The 27,670-nt window shown below is 39.4% G+C and overlaps 57 non-coding genes across 57 annotated transcripts; all 57 read right to left on the minus strand.

Annotated features, from left to right (window-relative positions):
* Window positions 1-916: 916 nt before the first annotated feature.
* On the minus strand, window positions 917-989 carry TRNAC-ACA (transfer RNA cysteine (anticodon ACA)). The gene has a single exon. It is a non-coding gene; the product is annotated as a tRNA-Cys (tRNA).
* Window positions 990-1,080: 91 nt separating this feature from the next.
* TRNAR-UCG (transfer RNA arginine (anticodon UCG)) lies at window positions 1,081-1,153 on the minus strand. The gene has a single exon. It is a non-coding gene; the product is annotated as a tRNA-Arg (tRNA).
* Window positions 1,154-1,402: 249 nt separating this feature from the next.
* TRNAR-UCG (transfer RNA arginine (anticodon UCG)) lies at window positions 1,403-1,475 on the minus strand. Its single transcript has one exon. It is a non-coding gene; the product is annotated as a tRNA-Arg (tRNA).
* Window positions 1,476-2,057: 582 nt separating this feature from the next.
* Window positions 2,058-2,130, minus strand: TRNAR-UCG (transfer RNA arginine (anticodon UCG)). Its single transcript has one exon. It is a non-coding gene; the product is annotated as a tRNA-Arg (tRNA).
* Window positions 2,131-2,379: 249 nt separating this feature from the next.
* Window positions 2,380-2,452, minus strand: TRNAR-ACG (transfer RNA arginine (anticodon ACG)). The gene has a single exon. It is a non-coding gene; the product is annotated as a tRNA-Arg (tRNA).
* Window positions 2,453-2,865: 413 nt separating this feature from the next.
* On the minus strand, window positions 2,866-2,938 carry TRNAC-ACA (transfer RNA cysteine (anticodon ACA)). The gene has a single exon. It is a non-coding gene; the product is annotated as a tRNA-Cys (tRNA).
* A 91-nt stretch (window positions 2,939-3,029) lies between these two features.
* Window positions 3,030-3,102, minus strand: TRNAR-UCG (transfer RNA arginine (anticodon UCG)). The gene has a single exon. It is a non-coding gene; the product is annotated as a tRNA-Arg (tRNA).
* A 902-nt stretch (window positions 3,103-4,004) lies between these two features.
* Window positions 4,005-4,077, minus strand: TRNAR-UCG (transfer RNA arginine (anticodon UCG)). Its single transcript has one exon. It is a non-coding gene; the product is annotated as a tRNA-Arg (tRNA).
* A 249-nt stretch (window positions 4,078-4,326) lies between these two features.
* On the minus strand, window positions 4,327-4,399 carry TRNAR-UCG (transfer RNA arginine (anticodon UCG)). Its single transcript has one exon. It is a non-coding gene; the product is annotated as a tRNA-Arg (tRNA).
* Window positions 4,400-4,654: 255 nt separating this feature from the next.
* On the minus strand, window positions 4,655-4,727 carry TRNAR-UCG (transfer RNA arginine (anticodon UCG)). Its single transcript has one exon. It is a non-coding gene; the product is annotated as a tRNA-Arg (tRNA).
* A 668-nt stretch (window positions 4,728-5,395) lies between these two features.
* Window positions 5,396-5,468, minus strand: TRNAR-ACG (transfer RNA arginine (anticodon ACG)). Its single transcript has one exon. It is a non-coding gene; the product is annotated as a tRNA-Arg (tRNA).
* Window positions 5,469-5,881: 413 nt separating this feature from the next.
* TRNAC-ACA (transfer RNA cysteine (anticodon ACA)) lies at window positions 5,882-5,954 on the minus strand. The gene has a single exon. It is a non-coding gene; the product is annotated as a tRNA-Cys (tRNA).
* A 1,066-nt stretch (window positions 5,955-7,020) lies between these two features.
* TRNAR-UCG (transfer RNA arginine (anticodon UCG)) lies at window positions 7,021-7,093 on the minus strand. Its single transcript has one exon. It is a non-coding gene; the product is annotated as a tRNA-Arg (tRNA).
* Window positions 7,094-7,342: 249 nt separating this feature from the next.
* On the minus strand, window positions 7,343-7,415 carry TRNAR-UCG (transfer RNA arginine (anticodon UCG)). The gene has a single exon. It is a non-coding gene; the product is annotated as a tRNA-Arg (tRNA).
* A 255-nt stretch (window positions 7,416-7,670) lies between these two features.
* Window positions 7,671-7,743, minus strand: TRNAR-UCG (transfer RNA arginine (anticodon UCG)). Its single transcript has one exon. It is a non-coding gene; the product is annotated as a tRNA-Arg (tRNA).
* A 249-nt stretch (window positions 7,744-7,992) lies between these two features.
* TRNAR-ACG (transfer RNA arginine (anticodon ACG)) lies at window positions 7,993-8,065 on the minus strand. The gene has a single exon. It is a non-coding gene; the product is annotated as a tRNA-Arg (tRNA).
* Window positions 8,066-8,319: 254 nt separating this feature from the next.
* Window positions 8,320-8,392, minus strand: TRNAR-UCG (transfer RNA arginine (anticodon UCG)). The gene has a single exon. It is a non-coding gene; the product is annotated as a tRNA-Arg (tRNA).
* Window positions 8,393-9,126: 734 nt separating this feature from the next.
* TRNAC-ACA (transfer RNA cysteine (anticodon ACA)) lies at window positions 9,127-9,199 on the minus strand. Its single transcript has one exon. It is a non-coding gene; the product is annotated as a tRNA-Cys (tRNA).
* A 91-nt stretch (window positions 9,200-9,290) lies between these two features.
* Window positions 9,291-9,363, minus strand: TRNAR-UCG (transfer RNA arginine (anticodon UCG)). Its single transcript has one exon. It is a non-coding gene; the product is annotated as a tRNA-Arg (tRNA).
* Window positions 9,364-9,612: 249 nt separating this feature from the next.
* TRNAR-UCG (transfer RNA arginine (anticodon UCG)) lies at window positions 9,613-9,685 on the minus strand. Its single transcript has one exon. It is a non-coding gene; the product is annotated as a tRNA-Arg (tRNA).
* A 413-nt stretch (window positions 9,686-10,098) lies between these two features.
* On the minus strand, window positions 10,099-10,171 carry TRNAC-ACA (transfer RNA cysteine (anticodon ACA)). Its single transcript has one exon. It is a non-coding gene; the product is annotated as a tRNA-Cys (tRNA).
* Window positions 10,172-10,262: 91 nt separating this feature from the next.
* TRNAR-UCG (transfer RNA arginine (anticodon UCG)) lies at window positions 10,263-10,335 on the minus strand. The gene has a single exon. It is a non-coding gene; the product is annotated as a tRNA-Arg (tRNA).
* Window positions 10,336-11,075: 740 nt separating this feature from the next.
* On the minus strand, window positions 11,076-11,148 carry TRNAR-UCG (transfer RNA arginine (anticodon UCG)). Its single transcript has one exon. It is a non-coding gene; the product is annotated as a tRNA-Arg (tRNA).
* A 576-nt stretch (window positions 11,149-11,724) lies between these two features.
* Window positions 11,725-11,797, minus strand: TRNAC-ACA (transfer RNA cysteine (anticodon ACA)). The gene has a single exon. It is a non-coding gene; the product is annotated as a tRNA-Cys (tRNA).
* A 91-nt stretch (window positions 11,798-11,888) lies between these two features.
* Window positions 11,889-11,961, minus strand: TRNAR-UCG (transfer RNA arginine (anticodon UCG)). Its single transcript has one exon. It is a non-coding gene; the product is annotated as a tRNA-Arg (tRNA).
* A 91-nt stretch (window positions 11,962-12,052) lies between these two features.
* On the minus strand, window positions 12,053-12,125 carry TRNAR-UCG (transfer RNA arginine (anticodon UCG)). The gene has a single exon. It is a non-coding gene; the product is annotated as a tRNA-Arg (tRNA).
* Window positions 12,126-12,707: 582 nt separating this feature from the next.
* On the minus strand, window positions 12,708-12,780 carry TRNAR-UCG (transfer RNA arginine (anticodon UCG)). The gene has a single exon. It is a non-coding gene; the product is annotated as a tRNA-Arg (tRNA).
* Window positions 12,781-13,357: 577 nt separating this feature from the next.
* TRNAR-UCG (transfer RNA arginine (anticodon UCG)) lies at window positions 13,358-13,430 on the minus strand. The gene has a single exon. It is a non-coding gene; the product is annotated as a tRNA-Arg (tRNA).
* Window positions 13,431-14,497: 1,067 nt separating this feature from the next.
* TRNAR-UCG (transfer RNA arginine (anticodon UCG)) lies at window positions 14,498-14,570 on the minus strand. The gene has a single exon. It is a non-coding gene; the product is annotated as a tRNA-Arg (tRNA).
* A 576-nt stretch (window positions 14,571-15,146) lies between these two features.
* On the minus strand, window positions 15,147-15,219 carry TRNAC-ACA (transfer RNA cysteine (anticodon ACA)). The gene has a single exon. It is a non-coding gene; the product is annotated as a tRNA-Cys (tRNA).
* A 91-nt stretch (window positions 15,220-15,310) lies between these two features.
* On the minus strand, window positions 15,311-15,383 carry TRNAR-UCG (transfer RNA arginine (anticodon UCG)). Its single transcript has one exon. It is a non-coding gene; the product is annotated as a tRNA-Arg (tRNA).
* A 91-nt stretch (window positions 15,384-15,474) lies between these two features.
* On the minus strand, window positions 15,475-15,547 carry TRNAR-UCG (transfer RNA arginine (anticodon UCG)). The gene has a single exon. It is a non-coding gene; the product is annotated as a tRNA-Arg (tRNA).
* Window positions 15,548-16,129: 582 nt separating this feature from the next.
* TRNAR-UCG (transfer RNA arginine (anticodon UCG)) lies at window positions 16,130-16,202 on the minus strand. The gene has a single exon. It is a non-coding gene; the product is annotated as a tRNA-Arg (tRNA).
* Window positions 16,203-16,779: 577 nt separating this feature from the next.
* On the minus strand, window positions 16,780-16,852 carry TRNAR-UCG (transfer RNA arginine (anticodon UCG)). Its single transcript has one exon. It is a non-coding gene; the product is annotated as a tRNA-Arg (tRNA).
* A 576-nt stretch (window positions 16,853-17,428) lies between these two features.
* On the minus strand, window positions 17,429-17,501 carry TRNAR-UCG (transfer RNA arginine (anticodon UCG)). The gene has a single exon. It is a non-coding gene; the product is annotated as a tRNA-Arg (tRNA).
* Window positions 17,502-17,914: 413 nt separating this feature from the next.
* On the minus strand, window positions 17,915-17,987 carry TRNAR-UCG (transfer RNA arginine (anticodon UCG)). Its single transcript has one exon. It is a non-coding gene; the product is annotated as a tRNA-Arg (tRNA).
* Window positions 17,988-18,236: 249 nt separating this feature from the next.
* TRNAR-UCG (transfer RNA arginine (anticodon UCG)) lies at window positions 18,237-18,309 on the minus strand. Its single transcript has one exon. It is a non-coding gene; the product is annotated as a tRNA-Arg (tRNA).
* A 418-nt stretch (window positions 18,310-18,727) lies between these two features.
* On the minus strand, window positions 18,728-18,800 carry TRNAR-UCG (transfer RNA arginine (anticodon UCG)). Its single transcript has one exon. It is a non-coding gene; the product is annotated as a tRNA-Arg (tRNA).
* Window positions 18,801-19,049: 249 nt separating this feature from the next.
* Window positions 19,050-19,122, minus strand: TRNAR-ACG (transfer RNA arginine (anticodon ACG)). The gene has a single exon. It is a non-coding gene; the product is annotated as a tRNA-Arg (tRNA).
* Window positions 19,123-19,698: 576 nt separating this feature from the next.
* TRNAR-UCG (transfer RNA arginine (anticodon UCG)) lies at window positions 19,699-19,771 on the minus strand. Its single transcript has one exon. It is a non-coding gene; the product is annotated as a tRNA-Arg (tRNA).
* A 576-nt stretch (window positions 19,772-20,347) lies between these two features.
* Window positions 20,348-20,420, minus strand: TRNAR-UCG (transfer RNA arginine (anticodon UCG)). Its single transcript has one exon. It is a non-coding gene; the product is annotated as a tRNA-Arg (tRNA).
* A 413-nt stretch (window positions 20,421-20,833) lies between these two features.
* Window positions 20,834-20,906, minus strand: TRNAR-UCG (transfer RNA arginine (anticodon UCG)). Its single transcript has one exon. It is a non-coding gene; the product is annotated as a tRNA-Arg (tRNA).
* Window positions 20,907-21,155: 249 nt separating this feature from the next.
* On the minus strand, window positions 21,156-21,228 carry TRNAR-UCG (transfer RNA arginine (anticodon UCG)). The gene has a single exon. It is a non-coding gene; the product is annotated as a tRNA-Arg (tRNA).
* Window positions 21,229-21,319: 91 nt separating this feature from the next.
* Window positions 21,320-21,392, minus strand: TRNAR-UCG (transfer RNA arginine (anticodon UCG)). The gene has a single exon. It is a non-coding gene; the product is annotated as a tRNA-Arg (tRNA).
* A 249-nt stretch (window positions 21,393-21,641) lies between these two features.
* Window positions 21,642-21,714, minus strand: TRNAR-UCG (transfer RNA arginine (anticodon UCG)). The gene has a single exon. It is a non-coding gene; the product is annotated as a tRNA-Arg (tRNA).
* Window positions 21,715-22,132: 418 nt separating this feature from the next.
* TRNAR-UCG (transfer RNA arginine (anticodon UCG)) lies at window positions 22,133-22,205 on the minus strand. Its single transcript has one exon. It is a non-coding gene; the product is annotated as a tRNA-Arg (tRNA).
* A 249-nt stretch (window positions 22,206-22,454) lies between these two features.
* On the minus strand, window positions 22,455-22,527 carry TRNAR-ACG (transfer RNA arginine (anticodon ACG)). Its single transcript has one exon. It is a non-coding gene; the product is annotated as a tRNA-Arg (tRNA).
* Window positions 22,528-23,103: 576 nt separating this feature from the next.
* TRNAR-UCG (transfer RNA arginine (anticodon UCG)) lies at window positions 23,104-23,176 on the minus strand. The gene has a single exon. It is a non-coding gene; the product is annotated as a tRNA-Arg (tRNA).
* A 576-nt stretch (window positions 23,177-23,752) lies between these two features.
* Window positions 23,753-23,825, minus strand: TRNAR-UCG (transfer RNA arginine (anticodon UCG)). Its single transcript has one exon. It is a non-coding gene; the product is annotated as a tRNA-Arg (tRNA).
* A 249-nt stretch (window positions 23,826-24,074) lies between these two features.
* TRNAR-ACG (transfer RNA arginine (anticodon ACG)) lies at window positions 24,075-24,147 on the minus strand. The gene has a single exon. It is a non-coding gene; the product is annotated as a tRNA-Arg (tRNA).
* A 576-nt stretch (window positions 24,148-24,723) lies between these two features.
* On the minus strand, window positions 24,724-24,796 carry TRNAR-UCG (transfer RNA arginine (anticodon UCG)). The gene has a single exon. It is a non-coding gene; the product is annotated as a tRNA-Arg (tRNA).
* Window positions 24,797-25,372: 576 nt separating this feature from the next.
* TRNAR-UCG (transfer RNA arginine (anticodon UCG)) lies at window positions 25,373-25,445 on the minus strand. The gene has a single exon. It is a non-coding gene; the product is annotated as a tRNA-Arg (tRNA).
* Window positions 25,446-25,858: 413 nt separating this feature from the next.
* TRNAR-UCG (transfer RNA arginine (anticodon UCG)) lies at window positions 25,859-25,931 on the minus strand. Its single transcript has one exon. It is a non-coding gene; the product is annotated as a tRNA-Arg (tRNA).
* Window positions 25,932-26,180: 249 nt separating this feature from the next.
* On the minus strand, window positions 26,181-26,253 carry TRNAR-UCG (transfer RNA arginine (anticodon UCG)). The gene has a single exon. It is a non-coding gene; the product is annotated as a tRNA-Arg (tRNA).
* A 91-nt stretch (window positions 26,254-26,344) lies between these two features.
* Window positions 26,345-26,417, minus strand: TRNAR-UCG (transfer RNA arginine (anticodon UCG)). Its single transcript has one exon. It is a non-coding gene; the product is annotated as a tRNA-Arg (tRNA).
* Window positions 26,418-26,666: 249 nt separating this feature from the next.
* TRNAR-ACG (transfer RNA arginine (anticodon ACG)) lies at window positions 26,667-26,739 on the minus strand. Its single transcript has one exon. It is a non-coding gene; the product is annotated as a tRNA-Arg (tRNA).
* Window positions 26,740-27,315: 576 nt separating this feature from the next.
* TRNAR-UCG (transfer RNA arginine (anticodon UCG)) lies at window positions 27,316-27,388 on the minus strand. Its single transcript has one exon. It is a non-coding gene; the product is annotated as a tRNA-Arg (tRNA).
* Between the last annotated feature and the right edge of the window lie 282 nt (window positions 27,389-27,670).

The raw sequence follows: 27,670 nt of genomic DNA on the forward strand, positions 1-27,670 counted from the left end.
CCATTGCGCCACAAGCCCGTTGGAGGTTAATCCAAATGCTATTGAAGCATTTCAATATTATAAATTTCCCTTCCGTTATATTCTAATAATCATCTTTAAATGTTAATACCGAGCTTGCCAGGACTCGAACCTCGAATCTTCTGCTTCGAAGGCAGACGCTTTATCCATTACGCCACAAGCCCTTGCTTCGTTCTATCAAAAACTTTTCCAAACATTGTATTTATGCATTTTTATGACGCATAAAAGATCTTTAATTAAAATAAACACCGAGCTTGCCATGACTCGAACCTAAAATCTTTTACTCTGTAGGCAGACGCGTTATCCATTGCGCCACAAGCCCGTTGGAGGTTTATCTAAATGCTATCGAAGCATTGCAATATTTTAAATTTCCCTTCCGTTATATTCTAATAATCATCTTTAAATGCTAATACCGAGCTTGCCAAGACTCGAACCTGGAATCTTCTGCTCCGTAGGCAGACGCGTTATCCATTGCGCCACAAGCCGTTGGAGGTTAATCTAAATGCTATTGAAGCATTGCGATATTATAAATTTCCCTTCCGTTACATTCCAATAATCATCTTTAAATGTTAATACCGAGCTTGCCAGGACTCGAACCTTAAATCTTCTGCTCCGTAGGCAGACGCTTTATCCATTACGCCACAAGCCCGTTGGAGGTTAATCCAAATGCTATTGAAGCATTTCAATATTATAAATTTCCCTTCCGTTATATTCTAATAATCATCTTTAAATGTTAATACCGAGCTTGCCAGGACTCCAACCTGGAATCTTCTGCTTTGAAGGCAGACGCGTTATCCATTACGCCACAAGCCCTTGCTTCGGTCTATCAAAAACTTTTCCAAACATTGTATTTATGCATTTTTATGACGCATAAAAGATCTTTAATTAAAATAAACACCGAGCTTGCCAGGACTCGAACCTAGAATCTTTTGCTCTGTAGGCAGACGCGTTATCCATTGCGCCACAAGCCCGTTGGAAGTTAATCTAAATGCTATTGATGCATTGCAATATTATAAATTTCCCTTCCGTTATATTCTAATAATCATCTTTAAATGTTAATACCGAGCTTGCCAGGACTCGAACCTGGAATCTTCTGCTTCGAAGGCAGACGCGTTATCCATTACGCCACAAGCCCTTGCTTCGTTCTATCAAAAACTTTTCCAAACATTGTATTTATGCATTTTTATGACGCATAAAAGATCTTTAATTAAAATAAACACCGAGCTTGCCAGGACTCGAACCTAGAATCTTTCGCTCCATAGGCAGACGCGTTATCCATTGCGCCACAAGCCCGTTGGAAGTTAATCTAAATGCTATTGAAGCATTGCAATATTATAAATTTCCCTTCCGTTATATTCTAATAATCATCTTTAAATGTTAATACCGAGCTTGCCAGGACTCGAACCTGGAATCTTCTGCTTCGAAGGCAGACGCGTTATCCATTGCGCCACAAGTCCGTCGGAAGTTTATCTAAATGCTATTGAAGCATTGCAACATTTTAAATTTCCCTTCCGTTATATTCTAATAATCATCTTTAAATGTTAATACCGAGCTTGCCAGGACTCGAACCTGGAATCTTCTGCTCCGTAGGCAGAATTGTTATCCATTGCGCCACAAGCCCGTTGGAGGTTAATCTAAATGCTATTGAAGCATTGCAATATTATAAATTTCCTTTCCGTTACATTCCAATAATCATCTTTAAATGTTAATACCGAGCTTGCAGGACTCGAACCTTAAATCTTCTGCTCCGTAGGCAGACGCGTTATCCTTTGCGCCACAAGCCCGTTGGAGGTTAATCCAAATGCTATTGCAGCATTGCAATATTATAAATTTCCCTTCCGATATATTCTAATAATCATCTTTAAATGTTAATACCGAGCTTGCCAGGACTCGAACCTTAAATTTTCTGCTCCGTAGGCAGACGCGTTATCCATTGCGCCACAAGCCCGTTGGAGGTTAATCCAAATGCTATTGAAGCATTTCAATATTATAAATTTCCCTTCCGTTATATTCTAATAATCATCTTTAAATGTTAATACCGAGCTTGCCAGGACTCGAACCTGGAATCTTCTGCTTCGAAGGCAGACGCGTTATCCATTACGCCACAAGCCCTTGCTTCGGTCTATCAAAAACTTTTCCAAACATTGTATTTATGCTTTTTTATGACGCATAAAAGATCTTTAATTAAAATAAACACCGAGCTTGCCATGACTCGAACCTAGAATCTTTTACTCTGTAGGCAGACGCGTTATCCATTGCGCCACAAGCCCGTTGGAGGTTTAGCTAAATGCTATCGATGCATTGCAATATTTTAAATTTCCCTTCCGTTATATTCTAATAATCATCTTTAAATGCTAATACCGAGCTTGCCAAGACTCGAACCTGGAATCTTCTGCTCCGTAGGCAGACGCGTTATCCATTGCGCCACAAGCCCGTTGGAGGTTAATCTAAATGCTATTGAAGCATTTCAATATTATAAATTTCCCTTCCGTTAAATTCTAATAATCATCTTTAAATGTTAATACCGAGCTTGCCAGGACTCGAACCTGGAATCTTCTGCTTCGAAGGCACACGCTTTATCCATTGCGCCACAAGCCCGTTGGAGGTTAATCCAAATGCTATTGAAGCATTTCAATATTATAAATTTCCCTTTCGTTATATTCTAATAATCATCTTTAAATGTTAATACCGAGCTTGCCAGGACTCGAACCTGGAATCTTCTGCTTTGAAGGCAGACGCGTTATCCATTACGTCACAAGCCCTTGCTTCGGTCTATCAAAAACTTTTCCAAACATTGTATTTATGCATTTTTATGACGCATAAAAGATCTTTAATTAAAATAAACACCGAGCTTGCCAGGACTCGAACCTAGAATCTTTTGCTCTGTAGGCAGACGCGTTATCCATTGCGCCACAAGCCCGTTGGAAGTTAATCTAAATGCTATTGATGCATTGCAATATTATAAATTTCCCTTCCGTTATATTCTAATAATCATCTTTAAATGTTAATACCGAGCTTGCCAGGACTCGAACCTGGAATCTTCTGCTTCGAAGGCAGACGCGTTATCCATTACGCCACAAGCCCTTGCTTCGTTCTATCAAAAACTTTTCCAAACATTGTATTTATGCATTTTTATGACGCATAAAAGATCTTTAATTAAAATAAACACCGAGCTTGCCAGAACTCGAACCTAGAATCTTTCGCTCCGTAGGCAGACGCGTTATCCATTGCGCCACAAGCCCGTTGGAAGTTAATCTAAATGCTATTGAAGCATTGCAATATTATAAATTTCCCTTCCGTTATATTCTAATAATCATCTTTAAATGTTAATACCGAGCTTGCCAGGACTCGAAAATGGAATCTTCTGCTTCGAAGGCAGACGCGTTATCCATTGCGCCACAAGTCCGTCGGAAGTTTATCTAAATGCTATTGAAGCATTGCAATATTTTAAATTTCCCTTCCGTTATATTCTAATAATCATCTTTAAATGTTAATGCCGAGCTTGCCAGGACTCGAACCTGGAATCTTCTGCTCCGTAGGCAGAATTGTTATCCATTGCGCCACAAGCCCGTTGGAGGTTAATCTAAATGCTATTGAAGCATTGCAATATTTTAAATTTCCCTTCCGTTACATTCCAATAATCATCTTTAAATGTTAATACCGAGCTTGCAGGACTCGAACCTTAAATCTTCTCTCCGTAGGCAGACGCGTTATCCTTTGCGCCACAAGTCCGTCGGAAGTTTATCTAAATGCTATTGAAGCATTGCAATATTTTAAATTTCCCTTCCGTTACATTCCAATAATCATCTTTAAATGTTAATACCGAGCTTGCAGGACTCGAACCTTAAATCTTCTGCTCCGTAGGCAGACGCGTTATCCTTTGCGCCACAAGCCCGTTGGAGGTTAATCCAAATGCTATTGAAGCATTGCAATATTATAAATTTCCCTTCCGTTATATTCTAATAATCATCTTTAAATGTTAATTCCGAGCTTGCCAGGACTCGAACCTGGAATCTTGTGCTTCGAAGGCAGACGCGTTATCCATTACGCCACAAGCTCTTGCTTCGTTCTATCAAAAACGTTTCCAAACATTGTATTTATGCATTTCTATGACGCATAAAAGATCTTTAATTAAAATAAACACCGAGCTTGCCAGGACTCGAACCTAGAATCTTTCGCTCTGTAGGCAGACGCGTTATCCATTGCGCCACAAGCCCGTTGGAAGTTAATCTAAATGCTATTGATGCATTGCAATATTATAAATTTCCCTTCCGTTATATTCAAATAATCATCTTTAAATGTTAATACCGAGCTTGCCAGGACTCGAACCTGGAATCTTCTGCTTCGAAGGCAGACGCGTTATCCATTGCGCCACAAGCCCGTTGGAGGTTAATCCAAATGCTATTGCAGCATTGCAATATTATAAATTTCCCTTCCGATATATTCTAATAATCATCTTTAAATGTTAATACCGAGCTTGCCAGGACTCGAACCTTAAATTTTCTGCTCCGTAGGCAGACGCGTTATCCATTGCGCCACAAGCCCGTTGGAGGTTAATCCAAATGCTATTGAAGCATTTCAATATTATAAATTTCCCTTCCGTTATATTCTAATAATCATCTTTAAATGTTAATACCGAGCTTGCCAGGACTCGAACCTGGAATCTTCTGCTTCGAAGGCAGACGCGTTATCCATTACGCCACAAGCCCTTGCTTCGGTCTATCAAAAACTTTTCCAAACATTGTATTTATGCTTTTTTATGACGCATAAAAGATCTTTAATTAAAATAAACACCGAGCTTGCCATGACTCGAACCTAGAATCTTTTACTCTGTAGGCAGACGCGTTAAGGCTAGTTTTCACTGGGCAAAAACGCGGCGGAAAAGGCCTTCCGCGGAGTTTGCGTAAAAATATTTTACGTAAAATATTTCGGAAAGCTAGCGATTTTACGTGGAAATGCACGGAATTGAAGTTCTATCTTTCCGCCGTTATTTAAAAAAACGCAAAATAGCAGCCAATCACTGACGGTCTTGTGGTGGCGCTTTAACGTAGTCTCGCGCTATCTATTTTCGCGCACTTTGCCCTTTGCTTTGACGAAAGTCTTCTTTCTGCTAGATGCGCATGCGCTAAATAAATCCGCAAAAAACAAAACGCCGGAAAACGTCTTTAGTGAAAACCTGTCGCGGAAACGTTGCTAACTTTCCGCCAAATTGAAAATATTTTGCGCCGCTTTGCGCCGCGTTTTTGTCCAGTGAAAACTAGCCTTTATCCATTGCGCCACAAGCCCGTTGGAGGTTTAGCTAAATGCTATCGATGCATTGCAATATTTTAAATTTCCCTTCCGTTATATTCTAATAATCATCTTTAAATGCTAATACCGAGCTTGCCAAGACTCGAACCTGGAATCTTCTGCTCCGTAGGCAGACGCGTTATCCATTGCGCCACAAGCCCGTTGGAGGTTAATCTAAATGCTATTGAAGCATTTCAATATTATAAATTTCCCTTCCGTTAAATTCTAATAATCATCTTTAAATGTTAATACCGAGCTTGCCAGGACTCGAACCTGGAATCTTCTGCTTCGAAGGCACACGCTTTATCCATTGCGCCACAAGCCCGTTGGAGGTTAATCCAAATGCTATTGAAGCATTTCAATATTATAAATTTCCCTTTCGTTATATTCTAATAATCATCTTTAAATGTTAATACCGAGCTTGCCAGGACTCGAACCTGGAATCTTCTGCTTTGAAGGCAGACGCGTTATCCATTACGTCACAAGCCCTTGCTTCGGTCTATCAAAAACTTTTCCAAACATTGTATTTATGCATTTTTATGACGCATAAAAGATCTTTAATTAAAATAAACACCGAGCTTGCCAGGACTCGAACCTAGAATCTTTTGCTCTGTAGGCAGACGCGTTATCCATTGCGCCACAAGCCCGTTGGAAGTTAATCTAAATGCTATTGATGCATTGCAATATTATAAATTTCCCTTCCGTTATATTCTAATAATCATCTTTAAATGTTAATACCGAGCTTGCCAGGACTCGAACCTGGAATCTTCTGCTTTGAAGGCAGACGCGTTATCCATTACGCCACAAGCCCTTGCTTCGTTCTATCAAAAACTTTTCCAAACATTGTATTTATGCATTTTTATGACGCATAAAAGATCTTTAATTAAAATAAACACCGAGCTTGCCAGAACTCGAACCTAGAATCTTTCGCTCCGTAGGCAGACGCGTTATCCATTGCGCCACAAGCCCGTTGGAAGTTAATCTAAATGCTATTGAAGCATTGCAATATTATAAATTTCCCTTCCGTTATATTCTAATAATCATCTTTAAATGTTAATACCGAGCTTGCCAGGACTCGAAAATGGAATCTTCTGCTTCGAAGGCAGACGCGTTATCCATTGCGCCACAAGTCCGTCGGAAGTTTATCTAAATGCTATTGAAGCATTGCAATATTTTAAATTTCCCTTCCGTTATATTCTAATAATCATCTTTAAATGTTAATGCCGAGCTTGCCAGGACTCGAACCTGGAATCTTCTGCTCCGTAGGCAGAATTGTTATCCATTGCGCCACAAGCCCGTTGGAGGTTAATCTAAATGCTATTGAAGCATTGCAATATTTTAAATTTCCCTTCCGTTACATTCCAATAATCATCTTTAAATGTTAATACCGAGCTTGCAGGACTCGAACCTTAAATCTTCTCTCCGTAGGCAGACGCGTTATCCTTTGCGCCACAAGTCCGTCGGAAGTTTATCTAAATGCTATTGAAGCATTGCAATATTTTAAATTTCCCTTCCGTTACATTCCAATAATCATCTTTAAATGTTAATACCGAGCTTGCAGGACTCGAACCTTAAATCTTCTGCTCCGTAGGCAGACGCGTTATCCTTTGCGCCACAAGCCCGTTGGAGGTTAATCCAAATGCTATTGAAGCATTGCAATATTATAAATTTCCCTTCCGTTATATTCTAATAATCATCTTTAAATGTTAATTCCGAGCTTGCCAGGACTCGAACCTGGAATCTTGTGCTTCGAAGGCAGACGCGTTATCCATTACGCCACAAGCTCTTGCTTCGTTCTATCAAAAACGTTTCCAAACATTGTATTTATGCATTTCTATGACGCATAAAAGATCTTTAATTAAAATAAACACCGAGCTTGCCAGGACTCGAACCTAGAATCTTTCGCTCTGTAGGCAGACGCGTTATCCATTGCGCCACAAGCCCGTTGGAAGTTAATCTAAATGCTATTGATGCATTGCAATATTATAAATTTCCCTTCCGTTATATTCAAATAATCATCTTTAAATGTTAATACCGAGCTTGCCAGGACTCGAACCTGGAATCTTCTGCTTCGAAGGCAGACGCGTTATCCATTGCGCCACAAGCCCGTTGGAAGTTAATCTAAATGCTATGGAAGCATTGCGATATTATAAATTTCCCTTCCGTTACATTCCAATAATCATCTTTAAATGTTAATACCGAGCTTGCCAGGACTCGAACCATAAATCTTCTGCTCCGTAGGCAGACGCGTTATCCATTGCGCCACAAGCCCGTTGGAGGTTAATCCAAATGCTATTGAAGCATTTCAATATTATAAATTTCCCTTCCGTTATATTCTAATAATCATCTTTAAATGTTAATACCGAGCTTGCCAGGACTAGAACCTGGAATCTTCTGCTTCGAAGGCAGACGCGTTATCCATTACGCCACAAGCCCTTGCTTCGGTCTATCAAAAACTTTTCCAAACATTGTATTTATGCTTTTTTATGACGCATAAAAGATCTTTAATTAAAATAAACACCGAGCTTGCCATGACTCGAACCTAGAATCTTTTACTCTGTAGGCAGACGCGTTATCCATTGCGCCACAAGCCCGTTGAAGGTTTAGCTAAATGCTATCGAAGCATTGCAATATTTTAAATTTCCCTTCCGTTATATTCTAATAATCATCTTTAAATGCTAATACCGAGCTTGCCAAGACTCGAACCTGGAATCTTCTGCTCCGTAGGCAGACGCGTTATCCATTGCGCCACAAGCCCGTTGGAGGTTAATCTAAATGCTATTGAAGCATTTCAATATTATAAATTTCCCTTCCGTTAAATTCTAATAATCATCTTTAAATGTTAATACCGAGCTTGCCAGGACTCGAACAGGAATCTTCTGCTTCGAAGGCACACGCTTTATCCATTGCGCCACAAGCCCGTTGGAGGTTAATCCAAATGCTATTGAAGCATTTCAATATTATAAATTTCCCTTCCGTTATATTCTAATAATCATCTTTAAATGTTAATACCGAGCTTGCCAGGACTCGAACCTGGAATCTTCTGCTTCGAAGGCAGACGCTTTATCCATTACGCCACAAGCCCTTGCTTCGTTCTATCAAAAACTTTTCCAAACATTGTATTTATGCATTTTTATGACGCATAAAAGATCTTTAATTAAAATAAACACCGAGCTTGCCATGACTCGAACCTAAAATCTTTTACTCTGTAGGCAGACGCGTTATCCATTGCGCCACAAGCCCGTTGGAGGTTTATCTAAATGCTATCGAAGCATTGCAATATTTTAAATTTCCCTTCCGTTATATTCTAATAATCATCTTTAAATGCTAATACCGAGCTTGCCAAGACTCGAACCTGGAATCTTCTGCTCCGTAGGCAGACGCGTTATCCATTGCGCCACAAGCCGTTGGAGGTTAATCTAAATGCTATTGAAGCATTGCGATATTATAAATTTCCCTTCCGTTACATTCCAATAATCATCTTTAAATGTTAATACCGAGCTTGCCAGGACTCGAACCTTAAATCTTCTGCTCCGTAGGCAGACGCTTTATCCATTACGCCACAAGCCCGTTGGAGGTTAATCCAAATGCTATTGAAGCATTTCAATATTATAAATTTCCCTTCCGTTATATTCTAATAATCATCTTTAAATGTTAATACCGAGCTTGCCAGGACTCCAACCTGGAATCTTCTGCTTTGAAGGCAGACGCGTTATCCATTATGCCACAAGCCCTTGCTTCGGTCTATCAAAAACTTTTCCAAACATTGTATTTATGCATTTTTATGACGCATAAAAGATCTTTAATTAAAATAAACACCGAGCTTGCCAGGACTCGAACCTAGAATCTTTTGCTCTGTAGGCAGACGCGTTATCCATTGCGCCACAAGCTCGTTGGAAGTTAATCTAAATGCTATTGATGCATTGCAATATTATAAATTTCCCTTCCGTTATATTCTAATAATCATCTTTAAATGTTAATACCGAGCTTGCCAGGACTCGAACCTGGAATCTTCTGCTTCGAAGGCAGACGCGTTATCCATTACGCCACAAGCCCTTGCTTCGTTCTATCAAAAACTTTTCCAAACATTGTATTTATGCATTTTTATGACGCATAAAAGATCTTTAATTAAAATAAACACCGAGCTTGCCAGGACTCGAACCTAGAATCTTTCGCTCCATAGGCAGACGCGTTATCCATTGCGCCACAAGCCCGTTGGAAGTTAATCTAAATGCTATTGAAGCATTGCAATATTATAAATTTCCCTTCCGTTATATTCTAATAATCATCTTTAAATGTTAATACCGAGCTTGCCAGGACTCGAACCTGGAATCTTCTGCTTCGAAGGCAGACGCGTTATCCATTGCGCCACAAGTCCGTCGCAAGTTTATCTAAATGCTATTGAAGCATTGCAACATTTTAAATTTCCCTTCCGTTATATTCTAATAATCATCTTTAAATGTTAATACCGAGCTTGCCAGGACTCGAACCTGGAATCTTCTGCTCCGTAGGCAGAATTGTTACCCATTGCGCCACAAGCCCGTTGGAGGTTAATCCAAATGCTATTGAAGCATTTCAATATTATAAATTTCCCTTTCGTTATATTCTAATAATCATCTTTAAATGTTAATACCGAGCTTGCCAGGACTCGAACCTGGAATATTCTGCTTTGAAGGCAGACGCGTTATCCATTACGTCACAAGCCCTTGCTTCGGTCTATCAAAAACTTTTCCAAACATTGTATTTATGCATTTTTATGACGCATAAAAGATCTTTAATTAAAATAAACACCGAGCTTGCCAGGACTCGAACCTAGAATCTTTTGCTCTGTAGGCAGACGCGTTATCCATTGCGCCACAAGCCCGTTGGAAGTTAATCTAAATGCTATTGATGCATTGCAATATTATAAATTTCCCTTCCGTTATATTCTAATAATCATCTTTAAATGTTAATACCGAGCTTGCCAGGACTCGAACCTGGAATCTTCTGCTTCGAAGGCAGACGCGTTATCCATTACGCCACAAGCCCTTGCTTCGTTCTATCAAAAACTTTTCCAAACATTGTATTTATGCATTTTTATGACGCATAAAAGATCTTTAATTAAAATAAACACCGAGCTTGCCAGGACTCGAACCTAGAATCTTTCGCTCCGTAGGCAGACGCGTTATCCATTGCGCCACAAGCCCGTTGGAAGTTAATCTAAATGCTATTGAAGCATTGCAATATTATAAATTTCCCTTCCGTTATATTCTAATAATCATCTTTAAATGTTAATACCGAGCGTGCCAGGACTCGAAAATGGAATCTTCTGCTTCGAAGGCAGACGTGTTATCCATTGCGCCACAAGTCCGTCGGAAGTTTATCTAAATGCTATTGAAGCATTGCAATATTTTAAATTTCCCTTCCGTTATATTCTAATAATCATCTTTAAATGTTAATGCCGAGCTTGCCAGGACTCGAACCTGGAATCTTCTGCTCCGTAGGCAGAATTGTTATCCATTGCGCCACAAGCCCGTTGGAGGTTAATCTAAATGCTATTGAAGCATTGCAATATTATAAATTTCCCTTCCGTTACATTCCAATAATCATCTTTAAATGTTAATACCGAGGTTGCAGGACTCGAACCTTAAATCTTCTGCTCCGTAGGCAGACGCGTTATCCATTGCGCCACAAGCCCGTTGGAGGTTAATCCAAATGCTATTGAAGCATTGCAATATTATAAATTTCCCTTCCTTTATATTCTAATAATCATCTTTAAATGTTAATTCCGAGCTTGCCAGGACTCGAACCTGGAATCTTCTGCTTCGAAGGCAGACGCGTTATCCATTGCGCCACAAGTCCGTCGGAAGTTTATCTAAATGCTATTGAAGCATTGCAATATTTTAAATTTCCCTTCCGTTATATTCTAATAATCATCTTTAAATGTTAATACCGAGCTTGCCAGGACTCGAACCTGGAATCTTCTGCTCCGTAGGCAGAATTGTTATCCATTGCGCCACAAGCCCGTTGGAGGTTAATCTAAATGCTATTGAAGCATTGCAATATTATAAATTTCCCTTCCGTTACATTCCAATAATCATCTTTAAATGTTAATACCGAGCTTGCAGGACTCGAACCTTAAATCTTCTGCTCCGTAGGCAGTCGCGTTATCCTTTGCGCCACAAGCCCGTTGGAGGTTAATCCAAATGCTATTGCAGCATTGCAATATTATAAATTTCCCTTCCGTTATATTCTAATAATCATCTTTAAATGTTAATTCCGAGCTTGCCAGGACTCGAACCTGGAATATTCTGCTTCGAAGGCAGACGAATTATCCATTACGCCACAAGCCCTTGCTTCGGTCTATCAAAAACTTTTCCAAACATTGTATTTATGCATTTTTATGACGCATAAAAGATCTTTAATTAAAATAAACACCGAGCTTGCCAGGACTCGAACCTAGAATCTTTTGCTCTGTAGGCAGACGCGTTATCCATTGCGCCACAAGCCCGTTGGAAGTTAATCTAAATGCTATTGAAGCATTGCAATATTATAAATTTCCCTTCCGTTATATTCTAATAATCATCTTTAAATGTTAATACCGAGCTTGCCAGGACTCGAACCTGGAATCTTCTGCTTCGAAGGCAGACGCGTTATCCATTGCGCCACAAGTCCGTCGGAAGTTAATCTAAATGCTATTGAAGCATTGCAATATTATAAATTTCCCTTCCGTTATATTCTAATAATCATCTTTAAATGTTAATACCGAGCTTGCCAGGACTCGAACCTGGAATCTTCTGCTTCGAAGGCAGACGCGTTATCCATTGCGCCACAAGTCCGTCGGAAGTTTATCTAAATGCTATTGAAGCATTGCAATATTTTAAATTTCCCTTCCGTTATATTCTAATAATCATCTTTAAATGTTAATACCGAGCTTGCCAGGACTCGAACCTGGAATCTTCTGCTCCGTATGCAGAATTGTTATCCATTGCGCCACAAGCCCGTTGGAGGTTAATCTAAATGATATTGAAGCATTGCAATATTATAAATTTCCCTTCCGTTATATTCTAATAATCATCTTTAAATGTTAATACCGAGCTTGCCAGGACTCGAACCTGGAATCTTCTGCTCCGTAGGAAGAATTGTTATCCATTGCGCCACAAGCCCGTTGGAGATTAATCTAAATGCTATTGAAGCATTGCAATATTATAAATTTCCCTTCCGTTACATTCCAATAATCATCTTTAAATGTTAATACCGAGCTTGCAGGACTCGAACCTTAAATCTTCTGCTCCGTAGGCAGACGCGTTATCCATTGCGCCACAAGCCCGTCGGAGGTTAATCCAAATGCTATTGAAGCATTGCAATATTATAAATTTCCCTTCCGTTATATTCTAATAATCATCTTTAAATGTTAATTCCGAGCTTGCCAGGACTCGAACCTGGAATCTTCTGCTTCGAAGGCAGACGCGTTATCCATTACGCCACCAGCTCTTGCTTCGTTCTATCAAAAACGTTTCCAAACATTGTATTTATGCATTTTTATGACGCATAAAAGATCTTTAAATAAAATAAACACCAAGCTTGCCATGACTCGAACCTAGAATCTTTTGCTCCGTAGGCAGACGCGTTATCCATTGCGCCACAAGCCCGTGGGAGGTTAATCTAAATGCTATTGAATAATTGCAATATTATAAATTTCCCTTCCGTTACATTCCAATAATCATCTTTAAATGTTAATACCGAGCTTGCCAGGACTCGAACCTTAAATCGTCTGCTCCGTAGGCAGACGCGTTATCCATTGCGCTACAAGCCCGTTGGAGGTAAATCTAAATGCTATTGAAGCATTGCAATATTATAAATTTCCCTTCCGTTATATTCTCATAATCATCTTTAAATGTTAATACCGAGCTTGCCAGGACTCGAACCTTAAATCGTCTGCTCCGTAGGCAAACGCGTTATCCATTGCGCTACAAGCCCGTTGGAGGTAAATCTAAATGCTATTGAAGCATTGCAATATTATAAATTTTCCTTCCGTTATATTCTAATAATCATCTTTAAATGTTAATACCGAGCTTGCCAGGACTCGAACCTGGAATCTTCTGCTTCGAAGGCAGACGCGTTATCCATTACGCTACAAGCCCTTGCTTCGTTCTATCAAAAACTTTTCCAAACATTGTATTTATGCATTTTTATGACGCATAAAAGATCTTTAATTAAAATAAACACCGAGCTTGCCAGGACTCGAACCTGGAATCTTTCGCTCCGTAGGCAGACGCGTTATCCATTGCGCCATAAGCCCGTTGGAAGTTAATCTAAATGCTATTGAAGCATTGCAATATTATAAATTTCCCTTCCGTTATATTCTAATAATCATCTTCAAATGTTAATTCCGAGCTTGCCAGGACTCGAACCTGGAATCTTCTGCTCCGTATGCAGAATTGTTATCCATTGCGCCACAAGCCCGTTGGAGGTTAATCTAAATGCTATTGAAGCATTGCAATATTATAAATTTCCCTTCCGTTACATTCCAATAATCATCTTTAAATGTTAATACCGAGGTTGCAGGACTCGAACCTTAAATCTTCTGCTCCGTAGGCAGACGCGTTATCCGTTGCGCCACAAGCCCGTTGGAAGTTAATCTAAATGCTATTGAAGCATTGCAATATTATAAATTTCCCTTCCGTTATATTCTAATAATCATCTTTAAATGTTAATACCGAGCTTGCCAGGACTCGAAAATGGAATCTTCTGCTTCGAAGGCAGACGCGTTATCCATTGCGCCACAAGTCCGTCGGAAGTTTATCTAAATGCTATTGAAGCATTGCAATATTTTAAATTTCCCTTCCGTTATATTCTAATAATCATCTTTAAATGTTAATGCCGAGCTTGCCAGGACTCGAACCTGGAATCTTCTGCTCCGTAGGCAGAATTGTTATCCATTGCGCCACAAGCCCGTTGGAGGTTAATCTAAATGCTATTGAAGCATTGCAATATTATAAATTTCCCTTCCGTTACATTCCAATAATCATCTTTAAATGTTAATACCGAGGTTGCAGGACTCGAACCTTAAATCTTCTGCTCCGTAGGCAGACGCGTTATCCATTGCGCCACAAGCCCGTTGGAGGTTAATCCAAATGCTATTGAAGCATTGCAATATTATAAATTTCCCTTCCTTTATATTCTAATAATCATCTTTAAATGTTAATTCCGAGCTTGCCAGGACTCGAACCTGGAATCTTCTGCTTCGAAGGCAGACGCGTTATCCATTGCGCCACAAGTCCGTCGGAAGTTTATCTAAATGCTATTGAAGCATTGCAATATTTTAAATTTCCCTTCCGTTATATTCTAATAATCATCTTTAAATGTTAATACCGAGCTTGCCAGGACTCGAACCTGGAATCTTCTGCTCCGTAGGCAGAATTGTTATCCATTGCGCCACAAGCCCGTTGGAGGTTAATCTAAATGCTATTGAAGCATTGCAATATTATAAATTTCCCTTCCGTTACATTCCAATAATCATCTTTAAATGTTAATACCGAGCTTGCAGGACTCGAACCTTAAATCTTCTGCTCCGTAGGCAGTCGCGTTATCCTTTGCGCCACAAGCCCGTTGGAGGTTAATCCAAATGCTATTGCAGCATTGCAATATTATAAATTTCTCTTCCGTTATATTCTAATAATCATCTTTAAATGTTAATTCCGAGCTTGCCAGGACTCGAACCTGGAATATTCTGCTTCGAAGGCAGACGAATTATCCATTACGCCACAAGCCCTTGCTTCGGTCTATCAAAAACATTTCCAAACATTGTATTTATGCATTTTTATGACGCATAAAAGATCTTTAATTAAAATAAACACCGAGCTTGCCAGGACTCGAACCTAGAATCTTTTGCTCTGTAGGCAGACGCGTTATCCATTGCGCCACAAGCCCGTTGGAAGTTAATCTAAATGCTATTGAAGCATTGCAATATTATAAATTTCCCTTCCGTTATATTCTAATAATCATCTTTAAATGTTAATACCGAGCTTGCCAGGACTCGAACCTGGAATCTTCTGCTTCGAAGGCAGACGCGTTATCCATTGCGCCACAAGTCCGTCGGAAGTTAATCTAAATGCTATTGAAGCATTGCAATATTATAAATTTCCCTTCCGTTATATTCTAATAATCATCTTTAAATGTTAATACCGAGCTTGCCAGGACTCGAACCTGGAATCTTCTGCTTCGAAGGCAGACGCGTTATCCATTGCGCCACAAGTCCGTCGGAAGTTTATCTAAATGCTATTGAAGCATTGCAATATTTTAAATTTCCCTTCCGTTATATTCTAATAATCATCTTTAAATGTTAATACCGAGCTTGCCAGGACTCGAACCTGGAATCTTCTGCTCCGTATGCAGAATTGTTATCCATTGCGCCACAAGCCCGTTGGAGGTTAATCTAAATGATATTGAAGCATTGCAATATTATAAATTTCCCTTCCGTTATATTCTAATAATCATCTTTAAATGTTAATACCGAGCTTGCCAGGACTCGAACCTGGAATCTTCTGCTCCGTAGGAAGAATTGTTATCCATTGCGCCACAAGCCCGTTGGAGATTAATCTAAATGCTATTGAAGCATTGCAATATTATAAATTTCCCTTCCGTTACATTCCAATAATCATCTTTAAATGTTAATACCGAGCTTGCAGGACTCGAACCTTAAATCTTCTGCTCCGTAGGCAGACGCGTTATCCATTGCGCCACAAGCCCGTCGGAGGTTAATCCAAATGCTATTGAAGCATTGCAATATTATAAATTTCCCTTCCGTTATATTCTAATAATCATCTTTAAATGTTAATTCCGAGCTTGCCAGGACTCGAACCTGGAATCTTCTGCTTCGAAGGCAGACGCGTTATCCATTACGCCACCAGCTCTTGCTTCGTTCTATCAAAAACGTTTCCAAACATTGTATTTATGCATTTTTATGACGCATAAAAGATCTTTAAATAAAATAAACACCAAGCTTGCCATGACTCGAACCTAGAATCTTTTGCTCCGTAGGCAGACGCGTTATCCATTGCGCCACAAGCCCGTGGGAGGTTAATCTAAATGCTATTGAATAATTGCAATATTATAAATTTCCCTTCCGTTACATTCCAATAATCATCTTTAAATGTTAATACCGAGCTTGCCAGGACTCGAACCTTAAATCGTCTGCTCCGTAGGCAGACGCGTTATCCATTGCGCTACAAGCCCGTTGGAGGTAAATCTAAATGCTATTGAAGCATTGCAATATTATAAATTTCCCTTCCGTTATATTCTCATAATCATCTTTAAATGTTAATACCGAGCTTGCCAGGACTCGAACCTTAAATCGTCTGCTCCGTAGGCAAACGCGTTATCCATTGCGCTACAAGCCCGTTGGAGGTAAATCTAAATGCTATTGAAGCATTGCAATATTATAAATTTTCCTTCCGTTATATTCTAATAATCATCTTTAAATGTTAATACCGAGCTTGCCAGGACTCGAACCTGGAATCTTCTGCTTCGAAGGCAGACGCGTTATCCATTACGCTACAAGCCCTTGCTTCGTTCTATCAAAAACTTTTCCAAACATTGTATTTATGCATTTTTATGACGCATAAAAGATCTTTAATTAAAATAAACACCGAGCTTGCCAGGACTCGAACCTGGAATCTTTCGCTCCGTAGGCAGACGCGTTATCCATTGCGCCATAAGCCCGTTGGAAGTTAATCTAAATGCTATTGAAGCATTGCAATATTATAAATTTCCCTTCCGTTATATTCTAATAATCATCTCCAAATGTTAATACCGAGCTTGCCAGGACTCGAACCTGGAATCTTCTGCTCCGTAGGAAGAATTGTTATCCATTGCGCCACAAGCCCGTTGGAGGTTAATCTAAATGCTATTGAAGCATTGCAATATTATAAATTTCCCTTCCGTTACATTCCAATAATCATCTTTAAATGTTAATACCGAGCTTGCAGGACTCGAACCTTAAATCTTCTGCTCCGTAGGCAGACGCGTTATCCATTGCGCCACAAGCCCGTCGAAGGTTAATCCAAATGCTATTGAAGCATTGCAATATTATAAATTTCCCTTCCGTTATATTCTAATAATCATCTTTAAATGTTAATTCCGAGCTTGCCAGGACTCGAACCTGGAATCTTCTGCTTCGAAGGCAGACGCGTTATCCATTACGCCACAAGCTCTTGCTTCGTTCTATCAAAAACGTTTCCAAACATTGTATTTATGCATTTTTATGACGCATAAAAGATCTTTAAATAAAATAAACACCAAGCTTGCCATGACTCGAACCTAGAATCTTTTGCTCCGTAGGCAGACGCGTTATCCATTGCGCCACAAGCCCGTGGGAGGTTAATCAAAATGCTATTGAATAATTGCAATATTATAAATTTCCCTTCCGTTACATTCCAATAATCATCTTTAAATGTTAATACCGAGCTTGCCAGGACTCGAACCTTAAATCGTCTGCTCCGTAGGCAGACGCGTTATCCATTGCGCTACAAGCCCGTTGGAGGTAAATCTAAATGCTATTGAAGCATTGCAATATTATAAATTTCCCTTCCGTTATATTCTAAAAATCATCTTTAAATGTTAATACCGAGCTTGCCAGGACTCGAACCTGGAATCTTCTGCTTCGAAGGCAGACGCGTTATCCATTACGCTACAAGCCCTTTCTTCGTTCTATCAAAAACTTATCCAAACATTGTATTTATGCATTTTTATGACGCATAAAAGATCTTTAATTAAAATAAACACCGAGCTTGCCAGGACTCGAACCTGGAATCTTTCGCTCCGTAGGCAGACGCGTTATCCATTGCGCCATAAGCCCGTTGGAAGTTAATCTAAATGCTATTGAAGCATTGCAATATTATAAATTTTCCTTCCGTTATATTCTAATAATCATCTTTAAATGTTAATACCGAGCTTGCCAGGACTCGAACCTGGAATCTTCTGCTTCGAAGGCAGACGCGTTATCCATTGCGCCACAAGTCCGTCGGAAGTTTATCTAAATGCTATTGAAGCATTGCAATATTTTAAATTTCCCTTCCGTTATATTCTAATAATCATCTTTAAATGTTAATACCGAGCTTGCCAGGACTCGAACCTGGAATCTTCTGCTCCGTAGGCAGAATTGTTATCCATTGCGCCACAAGCCCGTTGGAGGTTAATCTAAATGCTATTGAAGCATTGCAATATTATAAATTTCCCTTCCGTTACATTCCAATAATCATCTTTAAATGTTCATACCGAGCTTGCAGGACTCGAACCTTAAATCTTCTGCTCCGTAGGCAGACGCGTTATCCATTGCGCCACAAGCCCGTTGGAGGTTAATCCAAATGCTATTGAAAAACTGCAATATTATAAATTTCCCTTCCGTTATATTCTAATAATCATCTTTAAATGTTAATACCGAGCTTGCCAGGACTCGAACCTGGAATCTTCTGCATCGAAGGCAGACGCGTTATCCATTACGCCACAAGCTCTTGCTTCGTTCTATCAAAAACGTTTCCAAACATTGTATTTATGCATTTTTATGACTCATAAAAGATCTTTAATTAAAATAAACACCAAGCTTGCCATGACTCGAACCTAGAATCTTTTGCTCTGTAGGCAGACGCGTTATCCGTTGCGCCACAAGCCCGTTGGAGGTTTATCTAAATGCTATTGAGCCATAGCAATATTTTAAATTTCCCTTCCGTTATATTCTAATAATCATCTTTAAATGTTAATACCGAGCTTGCCAGGACTCGAACCTGGAATCTTCTGCTCCGTAGGCAGACGCGTTATCCATTACGCCACAAGCCCGTTGGAGGTTAATCTAAATGCTATCGAAGCATTGCAATATTATAAATTTCCCTTCCGTTATATTCTAATAATCATCTTTAAATGTTAATACCGAGCTGCTAGGACTCGAACCTGGAATCTTCTGCTTCGAAGGCAGACGCGTTATCCATTACGCTAAAAGCCCTTGCTTCGTTCTATCAAAAACGTTTCCAAACATTGTATTTATGCATTTTTATGACGCATAAAAGATCTTCAATTTAAATAAAAACCGAGCTTCCCAGGACTCGAATCTAGAATCTTTTGCTCCGTAGGCAGACGCGTTATCCATTGCGCCACAAGCCCGTGGGAGGTTAATCTAAATGCTATTGAATCATTGCAATATTATAAATTTCCCTTCCGTTACATTCCAATGATCATCTTTAAATGTTAATACCGAGCTTGCCAGGACTCGAACCTTAAATCGTCTGCTCTGTAGGCAGACGCGTTATCCATTGCGCTACAAGCCCGTTGGAGGTAAATCTAAATGCTATTGAAGCATTGCAATATTTTAAATTTCCCTTCCGTTATATTCTCATAATCATCTTTAAATGTTAATACCGAGCTTGCCAGGACTCGAACCTGGAATCTTCTGCTTCGAAGGCAGACGCGTTATCCATTACGCCACAAGCTCTTGCTTCGTTCTATCAAAAACGTTTCCAAACATTGTATTTATGCATTTTTATGACGCATAAAAGATCTTTAATTAAAATAAACACCAAGCTTGCCATGACTCGAACCTAGAATCTTTTGCTCTGTAGGCAGACGCGTTATCCATTGCGCCACAAGCCCGTTGGAGGTTTATCTAAATGCTATTGAGCCATTGCAATATTTTAAATTTCCCTTCCGTTATATTCTAATAATCATCTTTAAATGTTAATACCGAGCTTGCCAGGACTCGAACCTGGAATCTTCTGCTCCGTAGGCAGAATTGTTATCCATTGCGCCACAAGCCCGTTGGAGGTTAATCTAAATGCTATTGAAGCATTGCAATATTATAAATTTCCCTTCCGCTACATTCCAATAATCATCTTTAAATGTTAATACCGAGCTTGCAGGACTCGAACCTTAAATCTTCTGCTCCGTAGGCAGACGCGTTATCCATTGCGTCACAAGCCCGTTGGAGGTTAATCCAAATGCTATTGAAGCACTGCAATATTATAAATTTCCCTTCCGTTATATTCTAATAATCATCTTTAAATGTTAATTCCGAGCTTGCCAGGACTCGAACCTGGAATCTTCTGCTTCGAAGGCAGACGCGTTATCCATTACGCCACAAGCTCTTGCTTCGTTCTATCAAAAACGTTTCCAAACATTGTATTTATGCATTTTTATGACTTATAAAAGATCTTTAAATAAAATAAACACCAAGCTTGCCATTACTCGAACCTAGAATCTTTTGCTCCGTAGGCAGACGCGTTATCCATTGCGCCACAAGCCCGTGGGAGGTTAATCTAAATGCTATTGAATAATTGCAATATTATAAATTTCCCTTCCGTTACATTCCAATAATCATCTTTAAATGTTAATACCGAGCTTGCCAGGACTCGAACCTTAAATCGTCTGCTCCGTAGGCAGACGCGTTATCCATTGCGCTACAAGCCCGTTGGAGGTAAATCTAAATGCTATTGAAGCATTGCAATATTATAAATTTCCCTTCCGTTATATTCTAATAATCATCTTTAAATGTTAATACCGAGCTTGCCAGGACTCGAACCTGGAATCTTCTGCTTCGAAGGCAGACGCGTTATCCATTACGCTACAAGCCCTTGCTTCGTTCTATCAAAAACTTTTACAAACATTGTATTTATGCATTTTTATGACGCATAAAAGATCTTTAATTAAAATAAACACCGAGGTTGCCAGGACTCGAACCTGGAATCTTTCGCTCCGTAGGCAAACGCGTTATCCATTGCGCCATAAGCCCGTTGGAAGTTAATCTAAATGCTATTGAAGCATTGCAATATTATAAATTTCCCTTCCGTTATATTCTAATAATCATCTTTAAATGTTAATACCGAGCTTGCCAGGACTCGAACCTGGAATCTTCTGCTTCGAAGGCAGACGCGTTATCCATTGCGCCACAAGTCCGTCGGAAGTTTATCTAAATGCTATTGAAGCATTGCAATATTTTAAATTTCCCTTCCGTTATATTCTAATAATCATCTTTAAATGTTAATACCGAGCTTGCCAGGACTCGAACCTGGAATCTTCTGCTTCGAAGGCAGACGCGTTATCCATTACGCCACAAGCTCTTGCTTCGTTCTATCAAAAACGTTTCCAAACATTGTATTTATGCATTTTTATGACTCATAAAAGATCTTTAATTAAAATAAACACCGAGCTTGCCAGGACTCGAACCTGGAATCTTTCGCTCCGTAGGCAGACGCGTTATCCATTGCGCCATAAGCCCGTTGGAAGTTAATCTAAATGCTATTGAAGCATTGCAATATTATAAATTTTCCTTCCGTTATATTCTAATAATCATCTTTAAATGTTAATACCGAGCTTGCCAGGACTCGAACCTGGAATCTTCTGCTTCGAAGGCAGACGCGTTATCCATTGCGCCACAAGTCCGTCGGAAGTTTATCTAAATGCTATTGAAGCATTGCAATATTTTAAATTTCCCTTCCGTTATATTCTAATAATCATCTTTAAATGTTAATACCGAGCTTGCCAGGACTCGAACCTGGAATCTTCTGCTCCGTAGGCAGAATTGTTATCCATTGCGCCACAAGCCCGTTGGAGGTTAATCTAAATGCTATTGAAGCATTGCAATATTATAAATTTCCCTTCCGTTACATTCCAATAATCATCTTTAAATGTTCATACCGAGCTTGCAGGACTCGAACCTTAAATCTTCTGCTCCGTAGGCAGACGCGTTATCCATTGCGCCACAAGCCCGTTGGAGGTTAATCCAAATGCTATTGAAAAACTGCAATATTATAAATTTCCCTTCCGTTATATTCTAATAATCATCTTTAAATGTTAATACCGAGCTTGCCAGGACTCGAACCTGGAATCTTCTGCATCGAAGGCAGACGCGTTATCCATTACGCCACAAGCTCTTGCTTCGTTCTATCAAAAACGTTTCCAAACATTGTATTTATGCATTTTTATGACTCATAAAAGATCTTTAATTAAAATAAACACCAAGCTTGCCATGACTCGAACCTAGAATCTTTTGCTCTGTAGGCAGACGCGTTATCCGTTGCGCCACAAGCCCGTTGGAGGTTTATCTAAATGCTATTGAGCCATAGCAATATTTTAAATTTCCCTTCCGTTATATTCTAATAATCATCTTTCAATGTTAATACCGAGCTTGCCAGGACTCGAACCTGGAATCTTCTGCTCCGTAGGCAGACGCGTTATCCATTACGCCACAAGCCCGTTGGAGGTTAATCTAAATGCTATCGAAGCATTGCAATATTATAAATTTCCCTTCCGTTATATTCTAATAATCATCTTTAAATGTTAATACCGAGCTGCTAGGACTCGAACCTGGAATCTTCTGCTTCGAAGGCAGACGCGTTATCCATTACGCTAAAAGCCCTTGCTTCGTTCTATCAAAAACGTTTCCAAACATTGTATTTATGCATTTTTATGACGCATAAAAGATCTTCAATTTAAATAAAAACCGAGCTTCCCAGGACTCGAATCTAGAATCTTTTGCTCCGTAGGCAGACGCGTTATCCATTGCGCCACAAGCCCGTGGGAGGTTAATCTAAATGCTATTGAATCATTGCAATATTATAAATTTCCCTTCCGTTACATTCCAATGATCATCTTTAAATGTTAATACCGAGCTTGCCAGGACTCGAACCTTAAATCGTCTGCTCTGTAGGCAGACGCGTTATCCATTGCGCTACAAGCCCGTTGGAGGTAAATCTAAATGCTATTGAAGCATTGCAATATTTTAAATTTCCCTTCCGTTATATTCTCATAATCATCTTTAAATGTTAACACCGAGCTTGCCAGGACTCGAACCTGGAATCTTCTGCTTCGAAGGCAGACGCGTTATCCATTACGCCACAAGCTCTTGCTTCGTTCTATCAAAAACGTTTCCAAACATTGTATTTATGCATTTTTATGACGCATAAAAGATCTTTAATTAAAATAAACACCAAGCTTGCCATGACTCGAACCTAGAATCTTTTGCTCTGTAGGCAGACGCGTTATCCATTGCGCCACAAGCCCGTTGGAGGTTTATCTAAATGCTATTGAGCCATTGCAATATTTTAAATTTCCCTTCCGTTATATTCTAATAATCATCTTTAAATGTTAATACCGAGCTTGCCAGGACTCGAACCTGGAATCTTCTGCTCCGTAGGCAGAATTGTTATCCATTGCGCCACAAGCCCGTTGGAGGTTAATCTAAATGCTATTGAAGCATTGCAATATTATAAATTTCCCTTCCGCTACATTCCAATAATCATCTTTAAATGTTCATACCGAGCTTGCAGGACTCGAACCTTAAATCTTCTGCTCCGTAGGCAGACGCGTTATCCATTGCGCCACAAGCCCGTTGGAGGTTAATCCAAATGCTATTGAAAAACTGCAATATTATAAATTTCCCTTCCGTTATATTCTAATAATCATCTTTAAATGTTAATACCGAGCTTGCCAGGACTCGAACCTGGAATCTTCTGCATCGAAGGCAGACGCGTTATCCATTACGCCACAAGCTCTTGCTTCGTTCTATCAAAAACGTTTCCAAACATTGTATTTATGCATTTTTATGACTCATAAAAGATCTTTAATTAAAATAAACACCAAGCTTGCCATGACTCGAACCTAGAATCTTTTGCTCTGTAGGCAGACGCGTTATCCGTTGCGCCACAAGCCCGTTGGAGGTTTATCTAAATGCTATTGAGCCATAGCAATATTTTAAATTTCCCTTCCGTTATATTCTAATAATCATCTTTCAATGTTAATACCGAGCTTGCCAGGACTCGAACCTGGAATCTTCTGCTCCGTAGGCAGACGCGTTATCCATTACGCCACAAGCCCGTTGGAGGTTAATCTAAATGCTATCGAAGCATTGCAATATTATAAATTTCCCTTCCGTTATATTCTAATAATCATCTTTAAATGTTAATACCGAGCTGCTAGGACTCGAACCTGGAATCTTCTGCTTCGAAGGCAGACGCGTTATCCATTACGCTAAAAGCCCTTGCTTCGTTCTATCAAAAACGTTTCCAAACATTGTATTTATGCATTTTTATGACGCATAAAAGATCTTCAATTTAAATAAAAACCGAGCTTCCCAGGACTCGAATCTAGAATCTTTTGCTCCGTAGGCAGACGCGTTATCCATTGCGCCACAAGCCCGTGGGAGGTTAATCTAAATGCTATTGAATCATTGCAATATTATAAATTTCCCTTCCGTTACATTCCAATGATCATCTTTAAATGTTAATACCGAGCTTGCCAGGACTCGAACCTTAAATCGTCTGCTCTGTAGGCAGACGCGTTATCCATTGCGCTACAAGCCCGTTGGAGGTAAATCTAAATGCTATTGAAGCATTGCAATATTTTAAATTTCCCTTCCGTTATATTCTCATAATCATCTTTAAATGTTAACACCGAGCTTGCCAGGACTCGAACCTGGAATCTTCTGCTTCGAAGGCAGACGCGTTATCCATTACGCCACAAGCTCTTGCTTCGTTCTATCAAAAACGTTTCCAAACATTGTATTTATGCATTTTTATGACGCATAAAAGATCTTTAATTAAAATAAACACCAAGCTTGCCATGACTCGAACCTAGAATCTTTTGCTCTGTAGGCAGACGCGTTATCCATTGCGCCACAAGCCCGTTGGAGGTTTATCTAAATGCTATTGAGCCATTGCAATATTTTAAATTTCCCTTCCGTTATATTCTAATAATCATCTTTAAATGTTAATACCGAGCTTGCCAGGACTCGAACCTGGAATCTTCTGCTCCGTAGGCAGAATTGTTATCCATTGCGCCACAAGCCCGTTGGAGGTTAATCTAAATGCTATTGAAGCATTGCAATATTATAAATTTCCCTTCCGCTACATTCCAATAATCATCTTTAAATGTTAATACCGAGCTTGCAGGACTCGAACCTTAAATCTTCTGCTCCGTAGGCAGACGCGTTATCCATTGCGTCACAAGCCCGTTGGAGGTTAATCCAAATGCTATTGAAGCACTGCAATATTATAAATTTCCCTTCCGTTATATTCTAATAATCATCTTTAAATGTTAATTCCGAGCTTGCCAGGACTCGAACCTGGAATCTTCTGCTTCGAAGGCAGACGCGTTATCCATTACGCCACAAGCTCTTGCTTCGTTCTATCAAAAACGTTTCCAAACATTGTATTTATGCATTTTTATGACTTATAAAAGATCTTTAAATAAAATAAACACCAAGCTTGCCATTACTCGAACCTAGAATCTTTTGCTCCGTAGGCAGACGCGTTATCCATTGCGCCACAAGCCCGTGGGAGGTTAATCTAAATGCTATTGAATAATTGCAATATTATAAATTTCCCTTCCGTTACATTCCAATAATCATCTTTAAATGTTAATACCGAGCTTGCCAGGACTCGAACCTTAAATCGTCTGCTCCGTAGGCAGACGCGTTATCCATTGCGCTACAAGCCCGTTGGAGGTAAATCTAAATGCTATTGAAGCATTGCAATATTATAAATTTCCCTTCCGTTATATTCTAATAATCATCTTTAAATGTTAATACCGAGCTTGCCAGGACTCGAACCTGGAATCTTCTGCTTCGAAGGCAGACGCGTTATCCATTACGCTACAAGCCCTTGCTTCGTTCTATCAAAAACTTTTACAAACATTGTATTTATGCATTTTTATGACGCATAAAAGATCTTTAATTAAAATAAACACCGAGGTTGCCAGGACTCGAACCTGGAATCTTTCGCTCCGTAGGCAAACGCGTTATCCATTGCGCCATAAGCCCGTTGGAAGTTAATCTAAATGCTATTGAAGCATTGCAATATTATAAATTTCCCTTCCGTTATATTCTAATAATCATCTTTAAATGTTAATACCGAGCTTGCCAGGACTCGAACCTGGAATCTTCTGCTTCGAAGGCAGACGCGTTATCCATTGCGCCACAAGTCCGTCGGAAGTTTATCTAAATGCTATTGAAGCATTGCAATATTTTAAATTTCCCTTCCGTTATATTCTAATAATCATCTTTAAATGTTAATACCGAGCTTGCCAGGACTCGAACCTGGAATCTTCTGCTTCGAAGGCAGACGCGTTATCCATTACGCCACAAGCTCTTGCTTCGTTCTATCAAAAACGTTTCCAAACATTGTATTTATGCATTTTTATGACTCATAAAAGATCTTTAATTAAAATAAACACCAAGCTTGCCATGACTCGAACCTAGAATCTTTTGCTCTGTAGGCAGACGCGTTATCCGTTGCGCCACAAGCCCGTTGGAGGTTTATCTAAATGCTATTGAGCCATAGCAATATTTTAAATTTCCCTTCCGTTATATTCTAATAATCATCTTTAAATGTTAATACCGAGCTTGCCAGGACTCGAACCTGGAATCTTCTGCTCCGTAGGCAGACGCGTTATCCATTACGCCACAAGCCCGTTGGAGGTTAATCTAAATGCTATCGAAGCATTGCAATATTATAAATTTCCCTTCCGTTATATTCTAATAATCATCTTTAAATGTTAATACCGAGCTGCTAGGACTCGAACCTGGAATCTTCTGCTTCGAAGGCAGACGCGTTATCCATTACGCTAAAAGCCCTTGCTTCGTTCTATCAAAAACGTTTCCAAACATTGTATTTATGCATTTTTATGACGCATAAAAGATCTTCAATTTAAATAAAAACCGAGCTTCCCAGGACTCGAATCTAGAATCTTTTGCTCCGTAGGCAGACGCGTTATCCATTGCGCCACAAGCCCGTGGGAGGTTAATCTAAATGCTATTGAATCATTGCAATATTATAAATTTCCCTTCCGTTACATTCCAATGATCATCTTTAAATGTTAATACCGAGCTTGCCAGGACTCGAACCTTAAATCGTCTGCTCTGTAGGCAGACGCGTTATCCATTGCGCTACAAGCCCGTTGGAGGTAAATCTAAATGCTATTGAAGCATTGCAATATTTTAAATTTCCCTTCCGTTATATTCTCATAATCATCTTTAAATGTTAATACCGAGCTTGCCAGGACTCGAACCTGGAATCTTCTGCTTCGAAGGCAGACGCGTTATCCATTACGCCACAAGCTCTTGCTTCGTTCTATCAAAAACGTTTCCAAACATTGTATTTATGCATTTTTATGACGCATAAAAGATCTTTAATTAAAATAAACACCAAGCTTGCCATGACTCGAACCTAGAATCTTTTGCTCTGTAGGCAGACGCGTTATCCATTGCGCCACAAGCCCGTTGGAGGTTTATCTAAATGCTATTGAGCCATTGCAATATTTTAAATTTCCCTTCCGTTATATTCTAATAATCATCTTTAAATGTTAATACCGAGCTTGCCAGGACTCGAACCTGGAATCTTCT

This window comes from Phalangium opilio, unplaced genomic scaffold (assembly GCF_054372755.1).
Source record: "Phalangium opilio isolate 3A_F unplaced genomic scaffold, DU_Popi_V2 ptg000098l_1, whole genome shotgun sequence".
NCBI lineage: Eukaryota > Metazoa > Arthropoda > Arachnida > Opiliones > Phalangiidae > Phalangium > Phalangium opilio.